This window comes from Cricetulus griseus, chromosome 4, assembly GCF_003668045.3.
Source record: "Cricetulus griseus strain 17A/GY chromosome 4, alternate assembly CriGri-PICRH-1.0, whole genome shotgun sequence".
NCBI lineage: Eukaryota > Metazoa > Chordata > Mammalia > Rodentia > Cricetidae > Cricetulus > Cricetulus griseus.
In genome coordinates this window covers 64,476,331-64,495,487 of record NC_048597.1, presented here as the reverse complement: position 1 = coordinate 64,495,487, position 19,157 = coordinate 64,476,331, and the positions used below count along the sequence as shown (strand labels likewise).

The following is a 19,157-nucleotide window of genomic DNA, read 5'->3' as shown; positions in this document are numbered from 1 at the left end:
TATGGAGTGGTAAAATTGATTTTTCTGTTTTGGCATTATATTGCTTTGGAAGTTTGAGTAAGATAAAAAGTAAGATGGTGCTGTCAGTGACAGTCATGTGGTTAAAGGGCACAGGGCAGCATCATAGGGCACAAGCTTTTCCTGGAACTTCGGAACTGAACAGTAATTTATAACCCTCAAGTCCCATGGCTTGCAAACTTGGCTCCCTACTAAATGCTCCATAAGAACTTTAAACAAAAGATTTGTCCTGAATCTGCCCATTTGCATCATAGTGTCCATAGTGGGATCATAGTGACAGTCTTAGTCACATCCCTAGACTTGAGGACCAGCCATTGCTTTGGTAGTCTCATAGTTAATGTCTTTCTTGATAGGCTGTATTTCTTGTTATCACACGCAATTGAAAACTGCTGTTCAATCAGGAATTCATGCCACCAAGAGTGTCATAGGAACTCCTTGAATAAGGTACGAGGCCTGAAGTCAGTATGTGAAGGAAGAAGAGGAGTTAACTTTCTTTTTTCTTTCAATATCAGAATGTGCTGCCTTTTTATGCTTCCGTGAATGTTTAAAAATGATAGCAAGTAATATATTTCATTGCTTTAATTGTTCAAGGTCTTTTTTAAAGTATGCAATAAAATACCATTTAAGCTTAACTGACCTTTATATTTTAATGCTTTTTGGAAGGGAACAATACCTGGTATTATGCTGCAACATAACTTTTCATTATTTGTATCTTCAGGCAGCAGAGCTTGCTTTGGAATCTGGGGCTGAGGGTCTGCTGCCTTCCCTGAGATTTTTACCTGCTTAAGTATCAAGTCCAATTCAGTTGATGGTTCTTGACCTCATAATGTCCAACCTTCATATCTTTTCTTTTCTCTTACAAACTTACCCAAGAAGGAGACTGGATTCATCACTCACTCCCTGCTGGAGGTACAGGTGAGGGAGGGCAGCACATAGGACCTCATCCATATTTAGGAGGAGGCGAGCTCTCTGCCCCCTCCTCTTCAGTCCATTCAGCAATGCAGTGTTTAACCCCAAAGGCCACCGCTAATAGGTTTTTAAAAATTGATGCTGTTGGATATAGCTCATCTTCCAGCCCTGAACTTGTTCTTCTAGAAGGGAAACAGTCCTCAGATTACAAACACAGGGCGCTGGAATTTCAGAGTCCTCTGTTGACCTACAAGTCTTGTACAGGTAGGTGTAGTTATATTCCCACTGTGCTTGAGGTCATGGGTTATGGTCTGTCCATGATGTTTTAGAAGAGATAGGATTTTGTTTTTTGTCATGCTAAGAAATTATACACAGGTTTTTTGGTAGCTCTGAGAAAAAGATCTGTGTGTACATGTGTATGCACACATGTAAGTGGTATGTGTGATGAAACAGCCCCGGCTGAATTTATATACCATTTCAAATTATGTTAAAAAATAGAGTGCGTTCTCAATTGTTACATTTGAGTAATGTTACAATGTAACTCAATTGTTACAGTGTTCGTTTTCCCCCCAAAACCCTTTATTATAAACAATTCCAATGTAAAATGTTTGAAAGCAAGTGTAGTCCGTATCTTTTATTCAGAGTCATCTGTTGTTTATATTTTGTCTCTATAGTTTTATCATTTCCCCACCTGTGTCTCCGCTTTTTCTCTAGTTTAAATACATATATTTTTTTTCTGAAGTATTTTAGAATAAGTGTGCATTGCTTCTTGAAATTTTGGGTAAGAATTTTTGAGTGAGAACAAGTTATGTAAATTGTGCATGGCACTCTACCCCTAGATGAAGGACTGTTTCCTAAGACTAAGGGAGGTGACGGCCATGTCTTCTTATCACGCTGTGGTGACTCAGGACTGTAATTTAAGTTTATTGTCTGCACTCCTCTTTCATCAGCTAACCCAGTTATATTCCCGATGGCATTTTCCTTCTGCAGCACACAGGTCGGCTCAGACTGATAGTCACTTAGTTGTCATTTCTCTTTGGTCTCCTTTGATCTGGAACACTTCCATATCCTTTCTGTTTCATGGTGTTGGCATTTCTGTACAAACTGGTACCCCATTTAAACATATGTCATTTCATATTAGCTAAGCATTTATGTTGAGGCTGACCTGTGTGCATGTTGTGTCTGTAGTATCACACTGGGAGGCTGCTGTGTGCATGTTTTGTGTCTGTAGTGTCACACTGGGAGGCTCAGAGTGAGCATTGGTGCCACTTTGCCAAGACGTTCTGTGATGCATCCACTCTATAGCTATTATTCTGCCCTTTGCATTTGTTGCCGCCACTCTGAATATTACTCTTTTGTTTTCTTTGGAGATGGAGTCTCACTATATGCTAGGTTGACCTTCAACTCCTGACTCTCCTGCTTCTGCTTCCCAAGTGCTAGGCTACAGGTGTGCACTGACATGCCTGGTTGTTCTTTGCAATTACTCAGCAATCCATGAAGACATGAGTTAATCTTGGGACTAGGAAAATTATCTTCTAAATTTGTATCTAAGCTTTGCCAGCTTCATTATTCCTTCATGGTTATCTTTCAGTTAATACCGCCTGTAGGACTTTTATTTCCATTTTTCATGATTTACTACTGCCATCCTTGAATTTTCTTCCTCAATAGGTTGCAGATTTAGCCAGTGAGAGTAAGGTAGCGCCTGTGGCTTGGTGCCTGCCTTTTTCATATTTTGTGAGTGTTTATGTAGCTGCTGGGAGGTAAAAAGCATTCTGTTTTTTATCTTTTGTCTTTTTTGTCTCACTTCTGGGAACATCTTTTCCTCACTGTATCCTCATTCTTTTAGTGGCAAATGTCACTGGATGTCAGTATCTTGAGTGCTAGGTGTAATTGTTGCTATTGGTAACTTCCTTTATAGGTCCTTGCAAGGGCTAGTCCCAGGAACAGATGCACATACATGCACATTACATGAACCCATGTAATCATGGGATCACTTTTCTCTGTTTGCTGGTAGTTACTTTAATGAAGTGTCCCACCAGCATCTTTACCTAGTGTCGGTTAAACTTTAACTTATTGCCAACCTGATGGGTGAGAAATCGTTTGGCATTGCCTATACCCTGGCGTAAATAAACCTGAACATCTTTATTCTTTGTCTAAGTGATCATATTTATTTTATGATTTTCAGTTTTGTGAGTTGTTTGTATCTTGCTTGCTAGTATTATCACTACCACTATATTGTCAAGTCAGAGTCTCATCCTTTAGCCCAGGTTAGCTTGGAACTCAAATTCATAGTGAACCTCCCAAGTACTGAAGCCTTCCAAGTGCTGGGCTTACAGATGTGAGCTACCCTGCATCCACTCTTGTGTCTCCTTTTAACCAAAACGTTTGAGTTTCCACCTTCTGATTTTAGCTTCTTTTTCCAAATGATACCTTCTGTTCTAACAAGATTGACTGTGGAAACACCTTTGCCATTTTTGTCTGGTGGTGGTTTCTTCTTCTTCTTCTTCTTCTTCTTCTTCTTCTTCTTCTTCTTCTTCTTCTTCTTCTTCTTCTTCTTCTTCTTATTCTTCTTATTCTTCTTATTCTTCTTATTCTTCTTATTCTTATTCTTATTAATTTAAGGTGGGGACAGGAGCCAGCTTTGTTTGCCCAGGCTGATTTAGAAATCCTAAGATCAAGGTGTCCTTCTGCCTTTGCATCCCAGTAGCTGGGATGACAAATATGCACTACTATTCCTGGTTAATGTTTATTACATTTTAACATGAGATCTGACTAGGTGTGAGGGAGACCAGTGACAAAGGCAGCTGGGAAATTAGAGGAAACTGTGTTCCCTGTTTGATGATGTCAGAAATCAGATGAAAGCTGAAAGCCCTTTATCTCAATTAAGCATACTTGACCTTTTCCAAATCTGCCTCTTTGATCTCCCCTCCCACTCCTCAAATTGTTTAGCACAGTTAACAGAGGGGAGTGTGGCACAAAGGCTGGTTGAGGGATTGCCCATGCCTTCCCTCTTATCTGCCTTTCTGTGTGCAGTATTGAAACTTGTCTGCATGCGTCTTTGACAGCAACGAGACTCCTGTTACTCCTGCCATGTACTGAGTTCTCTTTGGACCCTTTCTGCATATTACCTGTTTCAGTGAGGCCTTTGTCCGTAGGACACGTATAGCTACACTGGGTGGGAAGCTGACCTGAGGAATTTGGGGGCTTGATGATCTATCTGTGTGAGATAGATAGTTAGGGGGAGTGGTGGACTGGTCTGCCTTTGCTTGTCTGTAATTCCATGTCTTTCTTTCAGAATACTAGCAATGAGAAATTCCAAATTCCAAAGTTTCTTGATCTCGAAGAATCAAGATATTTTACATTTTTATGGAAAGCATAAACTTTACTGTCCTTTAAAGATAAATCGTCCCACCCAATAACTTGATGTTCTTTAAGCATGGTGTTAAGCATTTTGGGGGTATTGGTCAGTATTCTATGAAAAGGGAAGTCAGTTTGTGAACAGGTATATTTGGAAAAATGCTAACTTGTGCACCTTCTTTCTTTGCTGTAGGGCTTCTCAGAATTAGTCTCTCTGTTGCCCTCCCATCCCCACCATGTGTGTGGTGGTGGTGGTGATGGTGGTGATGGTGGAGGTGGTGGTGGTTGTGGTGCTGGTGATGGAGTTGGTGATGGAGATGCTGGTGGTGATGGTGCTGATGGTGCTGATGGTGCTGGTGGTGGAGGTGATGATGGTGATGGTGGTGGAGGTGATGATGGTGCTGGTGGTGGAGGTGATGATGGTGATGGTGGTGGAGGTGATGATGGTGCTGGTTGTGGAGGTGATGATGGTGATGGTGATGGTGGTGGAGGTGATGATGGTGATGGTGGAGGTGATGATGGTGGTGGTGGAGGTGATGATGGTGATGGTGGTGGAGGTGATGATGGTGATGGTGATGGTGGTGGAGGTGATGATGGTGATGGTGATGGTGGTGGAGGTGATGATGGTGATGGTGGAGGTGATGATGGTGATGGTGGAGGTGATGATGGCGATGGTTGTGGAGGTGATGATGGTGATGGTGATGGTGGTGGAGGTGATGATGGTGATGGTGGAAGTGATGATGGTGCTGGTTGTGGAGGTAGAGACCACACCTGGCAAATGCTAGGTAAGTAGTACAGCACTGAGCTCCATCTTTGTCTGTTGGTTTTGGGAGACAGGGCTTTCCCATTTGGTCGGGCTGGCCTTGATCTCACTTTGTTGCCCAGGAAAGCATAGAACTTACAATCTAGTGTCTTTTCTTCCTGAGTGTTGGGATTACAAATGGGTATCGATGTGTTTACTTGAATTTCTCAAATTTGTTTGTGAGGAACAAAAATCTGTTCTTGCTCCTGCACTAAGGATATTCACCCTTTGGTTTGTAAAGGCAAACTTATCAAGGTGATGGCACTGTAGATAGTGCTGGGACTCCTTATGTCCCTCTAATTTATTATCTTCTCTTAAATTCTTCCCCAGTTAAGCTCTCTGCAGGCAGGTTATCTGTTTTATGCATTAGTGGGTACCCGTACACCCCAGTGCCTGGTTCATAACAGTGGTGAGTGTTCCTGAGTGTGAAACTGCCAGCCTTGATTTAGTTTGTTGAAATATTTGTGCTTTGATTCTGCCTCCTAAATGTAGATGTTTTAAACAACAGACTCTTAGCTTTAGTATAAAAAAAATCAATAAACATATTTACTCAGAATTGTATATATTACTTCCTGGTCTCCCTAAAGTTGTAAGGCTTAATTGTGAATCATTAAATGTGCTTTAACTATCATTCTTCACCACCCAGACCAGGCACACACAAATAGACATATTTGACTTTCATTCATTTTGCCCAGTCACTCAAGACAGGCACATAGGAATATAATATAATATAATATAATATAATATAATATAATATAATATAATGCCCAACTTAGCTGTGTGCTGCCCAGGATGAGCACCTAGATTTGGCTGTTATTTAAGCAGCATACTGACGTGCCTATACTGCTGTTCAGGTGTGATGTCTGCGGGGTTCCACTCTTGGTTTCCTCTGTGCCATTTTTTTTTCCTGTTCAGCAGGTGTGTGTGTGTGTGTGTGTGTGTGTGTGTGTGTGTGTGTGACCTACTCCTCCTTTTTAATTTCATGTGTAGAGTGTTTGCCTGCATGTATGTGTGTGTACCACATATGTGTCTTGTGCCCACGAAAACCGGAAGAGGGCAATGGATTCCTGGAACTGGAGTTACAGATGGTGTGCAAGCTACCATATCGTGCTCGAATTCCTTTGGCAGAGCAGTCAGTGCTCTTAAACACTGAGCCTCCTCTGTAGCCCAGTTCAGCAGATGCGTTTTACTTCCTAAGGCTCTGGGAGATGATTGTCTGCCCCTTGGAAATTGTCCAGTTTTCCTGAACATATTCACATCCAAACAGGATCCCATGAATGGGACATATTATAAATGATCTAGTCTCATCTGTCCATGTGGATGTGGCTGTGTGTGTGCACAGGCACACACACACACACACACACACACACACACACACACACACACACACACACTTTTTACCCATCATCTTCTAGTGAAGGACCAGAATGTTATGTCTGTACAATGTAAGAACTCGAAATTCTGAGCATGCTAGTTAGCTTCCTTTTCATTTACTCTCAATTTCTGTCTTTGGAGTATTACCATGTTTTATATTCAAAATGACTTTTACTATATCATTGAAGATATACATGTAATTAATTTTTATAGATACTTTGGCAATTATGCCCCCCCCCCGTAGACACATGAGGAGCTGGAAAGGGAATGAGAGGAGGAAGAATTACCTTATAATATTGTTATCCTAAATGACATGATAGTGCATAATGTTAGTAAGGTGTGTGTGTGTGTGTGTCTGCATACTATAGACTGCTATTCTGGTGTTTGCCTTTTAAGCCAGTTCTGTTTTTAGGTACTCCCTTGTGTACTTTCATGGAAGAACGTTTCCAATATTTTGGTATTGCAACATTCAATAGTTAATCTTTGCTCAGTGCCTACATTGCACTAAATGCAATAAGCTATGCCAATAAAGTGACTGTAGCTTACTTCACCTTTGTACTTCCAGGGTCTTGCTCCAAAGCTATCTGTATACATAGTGGCTTACAAGTGTCTGATAAATTTCAGTGAATACACATTAAGCTAGAAAAAGATCTGCCCACCTTTTCTTAAGAAATTGACCTTGGCACATGATGCATTCCAGGACTACAAAAGAAAGGTGAGAGCCAGAGCAAGCAAAGCTGCCCTTATATGGACACAAAGAAGCAGTGTTTACAGTATGGTAGGTGTTGCCTATGGTAGATTGGAACTATCTGATGGTTCTGAGATAGGGCCTCCTGTACTCCATGGTCAATGCTGTTTGCAGCTGTTGTTTATCCTTTTAGACCCAGATACTCCCCTTTAAAAAAGCAAATGAGGATTTTCCTGATGGAAACTGGCTTGCATTAACGGGTTGTATAAGGCAGCCTATGATCAGCTCAGTGCAATATTCACGTGCCTCTGGGAGCATGAGTTTTTACTCATTCACTTGCTGGTGTCTTCCCTGGTGTCTTACTGGTGTTTTCCCTGTGCCTCAGATGCTCCAGAAGTTGAGTTGGTTGTCAGAGTCATTGTGTAGTGAAGGATGACTGAGGCAGAAATGATGGCATTAACTTCTGACGTCCATCAGGCTCAAGGGTGAGAAATCCTTCACTGCCTTTCCATAGGTCTTTAGATGAAACATGTGGGCTGACTAACCCAGCACCCAAAGCAGGACTGTCTTCCTGCATGGTGATCTCCTAAGCAGAGATACATGGGTATTTAGACCTCTGGAGACCTTAAATGTGCGATATTGTCTGTCACTATATGGTTTCCCTCTGTGTAATTATGGGGAAACTCAGATAAATCCTTATACCCTTCTTACACATGATGCTCCCAAAATGAAAAATTAGAGCCCAGATAGCAGAAGCTGCTGGAGACCAGCTGGAAAACCTAAGAGTTGTTTATGTAAGTACTGTTTCTGCTGCAGCTTCCCCACTGCATTGAAAGCTTCTTGGTTGGTTTAGCATGAGATTATGACTCAAGTAGTTGTCTGAGCTCACCTACTGGGTGAATTCATCCTGGGAAAGTAGCAGAGAAGATACTATTAATACTGCACTTTTCCAAAGAGTGTGCTAGATGTGCCTGCTAGATGCTTGCACAATCTGATATGCATACAATGTAGATATACTATCTATTACAGCTGCAGAAACTTAGACCATGCCATTCTCCAGGTCACAGAAGAGTGCGTTAGCAGTTCCAGAACTGATGCTCAATCATGTTGAGATAGCCTTGGAGTGTGTGCTTTCCCATGTATCTGCCACCTGCCACCTGCCTGTAATGATCAGTTGTGTGCCTGTTCATCGTTAGTGTTAGATGTGAACTCTTTTAGATGTCTTGCTGTAGTGTCTCATTGGCTCCAGTTGGTTCAGTGCATACCCATTGAAAATTCTCTGTTCCATGCTTATTTGCTGCATTTCCATTTGGAGGCTAACACCTCTACATCCTACAATTAGGTAACCCACTTTAAGGATGCCCCTGGTTTGGCTTCTACTTTAATATTTGAACAAAAACATGCCCTTTGTCTTAAACATCTGCTTCCATCCCTTGGAGGGTAAAGTTGCATGCTCTCACCTCATTCATATTTTGGTCACTTGAATTTGTGCACAGTAGTCATTGTGTTCATGATCAGAGATGTTAACACCATGTGGTGACTGTCATATGAATGCAAAACATTAGCAATATGACCAAATATGTATTTCAGAGTTGCTGTTGATATCCAGATACATACTTTCAAATGTAGGTTTGCATTTTGCTTGTAATATGCAATAAAAACCTTTTAAAAGTGTTTATACTCTTTAATTAATCAGTTGAAATATTAACAAATATTATGAGTAAAGTGTGATGGTTGTGCAAGCTATTTTATGGATAAGATACTTTATCAACAGTTTTGAAATAGTTAAACAATTAAAGAAATTGGTGGTTCATATGTATTTAGACTCACTAAATCTTAGAGTACATTAACTCAGTTCCTGGGAAGAACATTATATTCTTTGAAGCCATCAAGTGATTATGAAATATGAATTAGAATGGCAATATTTTTATGAGATTAGATTATGTTATGATTATAATTGTTATAGGACTGCTTGATGAAATCATTTGTAACATTAAACAGAATGACCATTATGAAGTAGTTTAAATTTTTAATTATTTAATTTTACCTAAGGCCATAAATCTTTCAAGAAAAAGTCTACTTAAGAATTTCACATCTAGTGATTGAAATGGAATAGCTTCACTGTTCCTTGGAACTCAGGTCAGGGTCAGAAAACTTTGTTTATTCTTACAAGAGTTCAGATGAGGACAGTGATGGACTTTAGCAGTGGCTTTGACTAAATACTGAATTTAACATTTAGCCATTTGGTACTGAATCGATTCTTATAGCAATAGATCTTTATTTATTTATTTGTTTATTTATTTATTTATTTATTGAGACAGGGTTTCTGTGTAACTTTGGAGGCTGTCCTGGAACTTGCTTTGTAGGCCATGCTGGCCTCAAACTCACAGGGATCCACCTGCCTATGCCTCCCTAGTGCTGAGATTAAAGGCATGTACTGCCAACGCCCGGCTTAGATCTTTATTTGTATAGGGAGGTGTAAATGTCACTGGGGGAAATCATTCTGTTTATCGCCTATCAATTTACTTGTAAATGGTTTCCCTCCTCACTACCTACTAATTCTCCTGTAAGAGAGGGTTAGTTTTTCCTCTGTAAGAGAGAACTGTTTTTGGTGTATGTGAGTGACATATGTATGTATGTACATGAACTATACATTATTTTTCACCTGCATGCACTTCTCTTTGTTTTCAGCAGATAATCTTGTCATGGAATGCGATTTGTAGACCATTTCAAATTTAATTTATTTGCTTGATAATCACTGTGATGTTAAAATCATGCCAAATCTCGGAAGAAAACAGTATTCAAGACATACACTGTAATTTCCACTTTCCAGATGTGGAAACTGAGGCTCTGTGAGGTTGAGAGGACCTGCTTATGTTCTCTTGGAATATAGTGGAGTTTGTTTACTTGTTGCTTGTTCAGCTCCTTGCCAAACCTGGATCTTAATTACCCATCATAGTGTTCCAACACAGAGGGCTGGAGATTGGGCTTGCCCTGTCACGGTGGTGAGTAGACTATGGCAAGGCTAACCCTGGGCCCCGTTTTCAGGAGATCCTTGAGTGGTGCTCTTTCCATGATGCTCTTGTGCATCTCCTGACAGGCCCAGTCAACCCTGACATTGTCATTACAAGAAACTCACTCTTCAGGGAAAGTCAGGGAAACAGACTTTGAAAGAGAGTTGATTTTTCTCCAGGGTTACTGTGATGTCCATGCTCAGTGTTCAGCCATTCTGGTTCATCCAAGTTCCCACTGTCCTTTGAGCATCTCCACTTAGCCACCTCCCCCTACCTTGGCTGTGTGTTAAAATCACCTGGAGAGCTTTTTATTTATAAGTGTATTTAAGCTTCCTTTTATAGGTTCTGATTGGAATGGGCTGGGCTGGGCCCTGGGTATTAGCTTTCTTCTGCTTGCCTGCCCTAGGAAGGAGAACAACTACTTCTTGTTTTCATCCCTTCTTTGGTGTGGTGGACTTTCTATTTTGAAACCAGAAAACCCTCAATCTTCTGATGTTATCATTCCATTGAAGGGTAGGATTTATTTACTGAGTGTTTTTGTGGGTGGCCAAGGCTGTGGAAAGGATGTTACAGGCATGGGCATGAGCGGATGTTGAATTTTGTAGCCTTCAAGAAGGGGCACGAACCACCTGGGCTGGATCAATGAGAGCCACCTGAAGACAGAGCAGTGGCTTTTGTCAGCGTCCCCTCCATTTTTTTCTTCCCTCCTCACCAGATTTTCAGCTCTGAAAGGATTCATTTTCCAGTTGTGAGAAACAGTCATTCACAACAGTTTCCCCCCCAGAACATTTTATGGGTTGTTTACAGTAAGTTAGATATTTGTTTATAGTCTCTTCCTCCGCCTCCCCCAACAACTGTAATTTACTAATACATATAAACATCCACTTCAATTGTCATACTCCCTCGGGCACATACTGTGCATACAGTGACAGTCTGCCTCGCTGCTCTGGAAATACCCAAAGTCCCTAGCCTGGCACTGAGTGTTCTCTTCAGAATTAAGGTCATCCTTTACTGCCCCTGGGTGCCAGCCAGCTGAGCTGTACCCTGGCCTTGGATCTGTCCCATCCGACTTTGTTCCGGTGTCTCCTGATGGTGGAACACTGACTGTCCTGAAGCCACCTGTCATTCTCCCAGCTAGAAATAATCTTCTCCCCGCTAGAGCCACACAGTGCTTTGAGTGGGAACACTTAGAACTCATCACATTGTACCTCGAGCGTCTGCCACTGTCCGCTTCTGGAGGGTGGGGTGGCCTCTGCTTACTTCTGGCACCTTCTGCGTTGCCAAGAATATGGGAAGCATTCCAAAGTGGCTTTCATGAGTAACTGTGCTACTTTTAGTTCATCTCAGCAGTCGTACAGAGTTAGCCTCCTGAGCTCTTGGAAGCGTTGATGAGCATGTGCAAAAGGTCTACTGTGAGGAAGCAAAATCCAGTGACCTAGTTACAGCTCGTTCCCTGTATCCGGGCTTCTGAGGAGGCTCCGGCCTCAGCTCTGAGGGAGATGTTGCCTTTTTAAGGTGCTGGTTGTTGGCATGTCTTCCCAAGGGGCCTTCTTCTTTTTATCAAGTATGGAAACAATGGATTCTCATGAAGAAAATCCAGTAAATGTAGACTAGAACTTAAAATGAAAATAAAATTCCTCTTGAGTGTGTCTGGCTATTGCTGTCAAACCTGCCCTGGTATAATATACATGACAGTGTGGGGTATCCTGTGCTTGTGCATGTGTGAGTTGATTCTTTATGTCTTTAATAACTGGTAGAGAAGGCTACTGTTTTAGAAGGTGCATTGTCTTCCTGAAACTGAGCCATAACACACACTGTCACCATTGTGGCAGTGCCAAAGTGAACTTTATGGAAGCATACTGACTAAGCACCTAGTGTTTCAAAGGGCTTGAGTGTCCTTTTTCTACCTGGGCTGTGCCTTAGCTACAGCTGTGTGAGGAAAGCTACCCAATAGAGAAATCAGTGGGACCAAAGTTTAACAAGACAATTTCTGTGGAGTATGATGGGCAGGGTGTAGCAGATGGCAGGCCACGAAAAGGTGGTGGGAAGGCATGGCATACACTCTCTTTCTGGTTGGAATCCTAACAGAATTCAGGGGCTTTTGTTCCTTTGAGGGGAAGTTCTGGAAGCCTACCGCTATCTCCAGATCATCCTCATTTATAGTAATGCATCTTAGCTAAGCCAGGAAACAAACAATGGGGGCAATTTCAAAGAACATTGCATGGCTGGGGAGTTATTCAGAGGCCAAGCTTCTTTAGGCCTCGGAATCAATTCCAAGTATCACAAAAGGGGGAAAAAGAATGGGTACCGCCTTCCAGTGTGTCACATTTAACCCAGACAGGTCTGGGATGGATAGTGAAATTTTGTGATTATAGATGCTTGGCCCTACACAGAAGGCTAATATTTGCTTTTCCTCTTTCTTTTGTTTTTCTTGATTTTTCATTTTACTTTGTTCTCTTAGACAGTTTTATTATGTACGTTTTTTCCAAGCGCTATAGTGATTTTGAGGTGGGCATGAAAGTACAAAACAGAAAACACAATTCACCCTTAATACATTTTGCATTAATGTGCATTGTTAAATTTTCAGACAAAGAAGATTTTTAGCCGTCCCCACTTCATTCCTGCTTCCCCCCTCCCTCATTCCTATATAAATGTGCATGTACACATGCACTCACATGAATGGCTGTGTTTACAGTTTGCATAAATAACCACAGAGCTTGATGTGATTGACTCATGATATGTCTTTAACATCATTTTCGTCAACATATATTTTCGTCAATGATTTCAAAACTTAAAATCATTTTTATATGTGTGCATGTTTTGCCTGCATGCATGTCTGTGCACCACTGAGTGCTTGGTGCCTGCAGAGGCCAGAAGAGGGCATCAGATTCCCTGAGATTACAGTTATAGACAGTTGTGAGCTGCCAGGTTGGTGGTGGGAATCAAACCCAGGTCCTCTGGAAGAGCAGCCATTGCTTTTAACCTCTGGCCCATCTCTCCAGCCCCTAGAACGTCCTTTATAAAAAGGGATCAGCTGCTGTTACATATTTGTATGTAACGTTGTATGTTCAAGTGTAGACAGATTATGGGTAAGCTGGTGGTAATAAAAGGAGAACCTGTTTGATGAGCTGCCTTGATGTCACCAGTCTTCAGAGGTCCTTGTAGGCAGTGAGGAGAGAGAGATCCCAAAATACAGTCAAGCAGGGCATGAGAAAAGGAGTAGAGGAGGAACATGTGGGGACATCTGCTCCGAGACATGGTCAAAGAACAGTTTTCTGAGTTATCACTGAAGAAATGTTGCTAAGAATTAATGATGGATTAGACATGAGGACACAGAACTACAAATAATTAATTGTTGAGGATGGGGCTGGAGTGAGGGTACCAGTCTCAGAACTAGAAGATGCCATGGGGCAGTTTTAGTGGGCTATCCGTGGTTCACGTGTCATAGAAGGTCATATACATTTTATTAATTTTCTTCTTTGGCAGTTTCTTGTGTGTATATAATGCATTCTGGTTATTCTTACCCCTTCTTTCTTCTATCTCCTTCTCACCCTGCTATCCTTCCTCCCCCTTACAAGCCTCCTCCCCCACTCCCTTTTAAGACATGGTCTTGCCATGGTACCCAAGTGAGTTTTTAATTCCTGTTATGAAGTGATCCTCCTGCCTCAGTCCTGATATCCACATCTCCACAATTAACTGAAACTAAGTTCTTCCTTCCTTCCACCCCTCTCTCCCTCCCCCTTTCCTCTCTCCCTCCCTCTCTTCATGTATGTATGTATGTATGTATGTATGTATGTATGTATGTATGGTGCCTGTGGGTATACATGTATCTGTGTATTGTATGTATGTATGTATGTATGTATGTATGTATCTATCTATCTATCTATCTATCTATCTATCTATCTATCATCCATCCAATCTTTTTAATGGTTGCATATTTTGTCCTAAACTTTAAATATAGTTTTCCTAAGTACTGGTAATATTTACAATCCTATATATATATCTTCATGATTAAAACAATAGTTTAATTGTAGCTGAATATTATGTATATCTGCCACTGAAATGATTCCTCTTAATTTAAGAAATTTCAATTAGTATTAGAATGTGGCAGGTGCTGTGCTGTGTGCTAGGCTTGAAAAGTGTGCAGTCTGCTTATTCCTGCCCTGTTGAGGCTCCTAAACAGGCAAAGCAGATACATTAAAAGAAAAAGATATGTGTAGAGAAAAGGAGCCAGCAAGGTGGCTCACTAGGTAAAGGTCCATTTTGCCTCACAATGCAAGTCTGGTGATCAGGGTTAGATCCTGGAATCCACGTGAAGGTGGAAGGAGAGAACACATGTCACAAAGTTGGCTTGTGACCTCCATTTGCCCACAGACACATACTCACATACACATATACTCACAGACTCACTCACAAGCACTCACATACGTATACACACTCACAGATACTCTCTCTCTCTGTCTCTCTCTCTCCCTCTCTCCCTCCCTCTCTCTCTCTCCCTCCCTCTCTCTCTCTGTCTCTGTCTCTCTGTCTCTCTCTCTCTGTTTCTCTCTCTCTGTCTCTCTCTCTCTGTTTCTCTCTCTCTGTCTCTCTCTCTCTCTGTCTCTCTTTCTCTTTCTCTCTCTCTCTCTCTCTCTCTCTCTCTCTCTCTCTCTCACACACACACACACACACACACACACGCACAAAATCTACACAGGCAGGGAAAGTTATGGTGAAGCCTAGTGTCATTTTACAGATGAGAAGTCCAAGTCCTAGAACTTGTCATATTTGACAAAGCAGAAGTGGCAGTTGCAGTCAATTTCAGGTCTGCTGTGTCCCTTCAACATGTCCCCATCCTCCATGGTACCTCCTTACTAGGTCATAGAAGCAGTGGCTGAGGGAGAAAAGGAAACACACGTCAGTTCTCAGAGTGCGGGGTTTTTTCCTGTGTCCTTTAGCTGAGCTATTTTTGTGACTATTCAGTACATGTACAATGCTGCCTCTTGGAGTGTTCTGGCCAGACTGAGAGCCCATTCACTACTGGCTGAAACTGTGCTGTTCCCCCATGGCAGATTCCATGGAATCCTTGGCCCAGAAACCAGATGGGAACAAACTATTCCAATAATAAAAAAAAAAAATCCAATTTCAGAGTATGAGAATACACAGAAAACACTAAGCACATTACAGTGAGAGAGTGGTTTCTGAGTGGGTAACGTCGAGGAGGGGGTGGTATTGGGGTCTTCTTGCCATTTATTTAGGCTTCAGCCCACTCACATCTCCCTTCAGTTTTAAACACAAACAAGAATCATTCATTCTACCTAAGCCCGATCCTTTTCTGCTCTCAGTGTCTTCAGGTGCTTCTTTGTGCTCGTGGGACAGAACCACCTCTAGTCTTGCCTCCCAGATAAACTAATACCATCTACAGAGGGGCTCAGAAGAGCCAGTTTCTGTAGCAGGCTGCTCCAGGACCAGCACACGTCTGACCTGCTGATGCCCCGGTTGTATCACCAGTGTGTTCCAGAAGTGAAGTTTTAATAAGGTAATAGATGAGCTAATATGTAAATAGGCTTTACATAGTTTACAACCTACTGCGTAGAAACTGCTGTTAGTTCATTAAATTCTCTCCTAAGCTATGACTGATAGTGTTTCTCCTTTGTGCCAGCTCTGGTCACTCCTGTCATATCCCTGCTTTTGTAGCTGTGTCCCACAACCCTGAGCTATTATTTGCTTTCTTGGGTTTCTGTCTACTCAGAATTACCTATTCTTTATCCATTCTCTACCAAGTCTCAATTTTACCTATTCTTCAGCCATTCTCTACTGAGTCCCTGTCTTACCTATTCTTCAGCCATTCTCCACTCAGTCTGTATCTTACCTATTCTTTATCCTTTACTATTGAGTCTCTGTCTTACATATTCTTTATCCATTCTCTACTGAGTCTTTATCTTACCTATTCTTTAGTTATTCTCTACTGAGTCTCTATCTTACCTATTCTTTAGCCATTCTCTACTGAGTCTCTATCTTACCGATTCTTTAGCCATTCTCTACTGAGTCTCTATCTTACCTATTCTTTGGTTATTTTCTACTGAGTCTCTATCTTACCTATTCTTCAGCCATTCTCTATTCTTCAGCCATTCTCTACTGAGTCTCTATCTTACCTATTCTTCAGCCATTCTCTACTGAGTCTCTATCTTACCTATTTATCCATTCTCTACTGAGTCTCTATTTTACCTATTCTTTATCCTTTACTATTGAGTCTCTATCTTACCTATTCTTTATCCATTATCTATTGAGTCTTTATCTTACCTATTCTTTATATATTCAATATCGAATCTTTATGCATTTAACTTCACTTACATATTAGTTCATTAATTTAATAGATGTCTTTGTGGCGAGGGGTGTCTACTGTGTGTCAGGTTCATTACCTAAGCAGCATTTCAAGTTCTCTGAGCTACTTGAGGTCTGTGGGTAGTGTCTGTGCAGGTCACTATGGACATTATTGTAGACTTTTGACAGGGTTGTTCAGTCTCTTCTCCTAGGACATGAGGGCCATGGAAGTTAAGGTGCATATTAATAGGTACTTATTATCCTTTATTTAAAAGCAGTTAGTGCAGGTCCGTATCCCAGCTCATTGAAGGTGGAGGCGGGATGATTGCAAGTTCAAGTCCTGCTTGGGCTAAGAGTGAGTTCAAGGTCATCTTGAGAAGGTGATGAACCTGTCTCAAAATAAAAAAAGTGCAAAGGAGTCAGGAATGTAGCTTAATACTATTGGACAAGTTGTGGATGAATGAATGGAGGAGCTACCCCTTCTAGGGGTTTGCTACCTTTGAAGAAGGCATGGATGATGGAACGTGAGAGAAACAGGAGCTGAGAAGAGAGGGTCATGGAGCTTTGGAGTAAGATGGGTCATTCTCTCTTCCTGCTGCCCGTGGATCAGGATGTAGAACTCTCAGCTCCTTCTGCATGTCTGCCTGTGTGCCACCGTGCTTCCTGTCATGCCGATAATGGACTGAGTCTCTGAACTTTAAGCCAACCTCAACTAAATGCTTTCCTTTATAAGAGAGAGAAGGAAAAAAAAAAACCAGAAGAGGGTGGGTGTGGGGCAAAGAACCACCTCCATGGCTGAAGGAAGACTAGACTGATGTGAGGAGAGCTGTGGAGTTTGAGAAACTGAATGAGATTAGGAAATGCTCAGGATCATAAAACATTTCCTCAAGAAACCTTTTCCCTTAAGTGGCAGAAAATGTGAGCTGAAGTGGTTCTGAGGTGAGGAAGGAAGGTGGGGCTTGTGGAAAGAAATTGAAAATTGTTTTCTGGAACCATCCTTGGTCAGTTACTCTGTAAGGATACTTCAGTGAAGAAGGTTGCCAAGACAGAGCTGAGGCAGTGGGTTCCTCATTCTTTTAGTGTCCTGATCACTTTCCCAAGCCTACCCTCCCCTCTGCCTTCCCTCCCACTCCACTCCAATTATGGTCCATGTGAGTCAAATAGCAAAATCAAATACACAGGAAGCAGAGGATTTCAGTCTGCTCTTATTGCCAGGTTATAAAATTTCGAGTTCAAGGCATATACCTGTTGGGCTCATCTGTTTTCTATTGGTTGCAATCCTCTTTCCCCTTTAATTCCCCAGCCTTTCTCATTTCCTAACTTCAGGCAGTAGAGGAGCTGGTTTTGGGGAAGAGAGCAGGTGGTTATGAAGGGCTGACTCTAGGGACTTAGCAGGAATTAAATCCATAGACTATTCATTCTTTCATTCTGCATTTTTCCAGCTTCTTCTTCTTCTTCTTCTTCTTCTTCTTCTTCTTCTTCTTCTTCTTCTTCTTCTTCTTCTTCTTCTTCTTCTTCTTCTTCTTCTTCTTCTTCTTCTTTTTGTTGTTTCTTACATTTACTGCTTAAGATTTGCCACGGAGCACATAGAAAGTTCCCCCAGTAGGCGTGCGTTTGCTGATGGCCTGTGGATACAGGACTGGAGTTAACTTTTGGGGGATGCAAAGAGCTTCTGCTGGGGTGTCCCTGAGAGACTGGCTTCTGGGGAAGAAGCTTGTGAATTCTGGGGAGGTGAACAGGTTTGCTCAACAGTTGAGCATCCTTGGAGGCAGGCTGCAAGTCTGCAGAGCTATGGGGGAGCCAGGAGCTCTGCTGTGCAACTGGGGGTGGGGGGCTTTGCAGAGTGGCAGCCTAGATTTCTAGAAGTTTTATAAACAAAAGAGGAGGTTTTCAGTCAAAGGGTGTAGCAGAGGCATAAAGATAGGCAGTGGAGTTTGGGACTGGCAGGCTGAGTTTGGAAGGCTCCTAGAGGTGAGGTGAGGTATTTGCCTCCAATCATTGGATTCTCCAGGGCCTGCTTACAGTGTTTGGGGCTTTTCTTCTAAAAGCTGTGGAGAGCTGTTAGAATGGAAGTTTGGAGAAGGGCTGTTACAAGATTACTCTGGTGTGTGTGTGTGTGTGTGTGTGTGTGTGTGTGTGTGTGTGTGTTGTGTTTTGCTTTTACTTTTTTTTCCCCCCTGTCTTTTTAGGAACTGTTAGGCAACTGTACCTCTGGGGAATGTGTCCTGCCTGTCTTTATATGCCTTTCCTTTCCTGTTCTTTCTTGCCTGGCCCAGCTCCTTCTCATGCTCTTGATAATGAAGTGTGGCAGCAAGGCCCCTGGCGCTGCACTGAGACCTCAGAGCAAGCTAGCCCTTTTCTTGTCTTCCTCCTTTTTCTCTGTCACCAGCCCCCACCCCGCCCCCCGCAGCTGCAGCCGCAGCACTCCCCTCCCTAAAATAAATAAGGCAGCCACTCGAAAAGGTTTCAAGCACATTAGTCACATATCCCAGAAGTTTAATGCAGAAGTATTTTGACAGCAAGCACAAGAAGGTGCTTTCTAGCTGAACGCACAGATCTTGCTTATTCCAACTGGGCTGGCTGCCGCACAGACAGATGATATGTTTTTAGATGGAATGGCTGTGCAGCCAGCGCCTGGGACTCTGACGCTTCCCTTGGAAGTGTAACAAACTGCTCACTACCAAATGTG

At 42.1% G+C, this 19,157-nt stretch overlaps 1 protein-coding gene across 2 annotated transcripts in view; it reads left to right on the top strand.

The window, feature by feature from the left end:
• The window catches only part of Lpp (LIM domain containing preferred translocation partner in lipoma), a 606,110-nt gene that overhangs the window by 79,697 nt on the left and 507,256 nt on the right, over positions 1 to 19,157 (top strand). The window contains exon 4 of one of the 2 annotated variants that reach the window (XM_035444681.1): positions 15,490 to 15,683. The exons of the other annotated variant lie outside the window; for it this stretch is intronic. The gene's annotated coding sequence lies outside the window, so the exon portion shown is untranslated. The remainder of the gene's footprint in view (positions 1 to 15,489; positions 15,684 to 19,157) is intronic. 2 annotated transcript variants of the gene reach the window in all.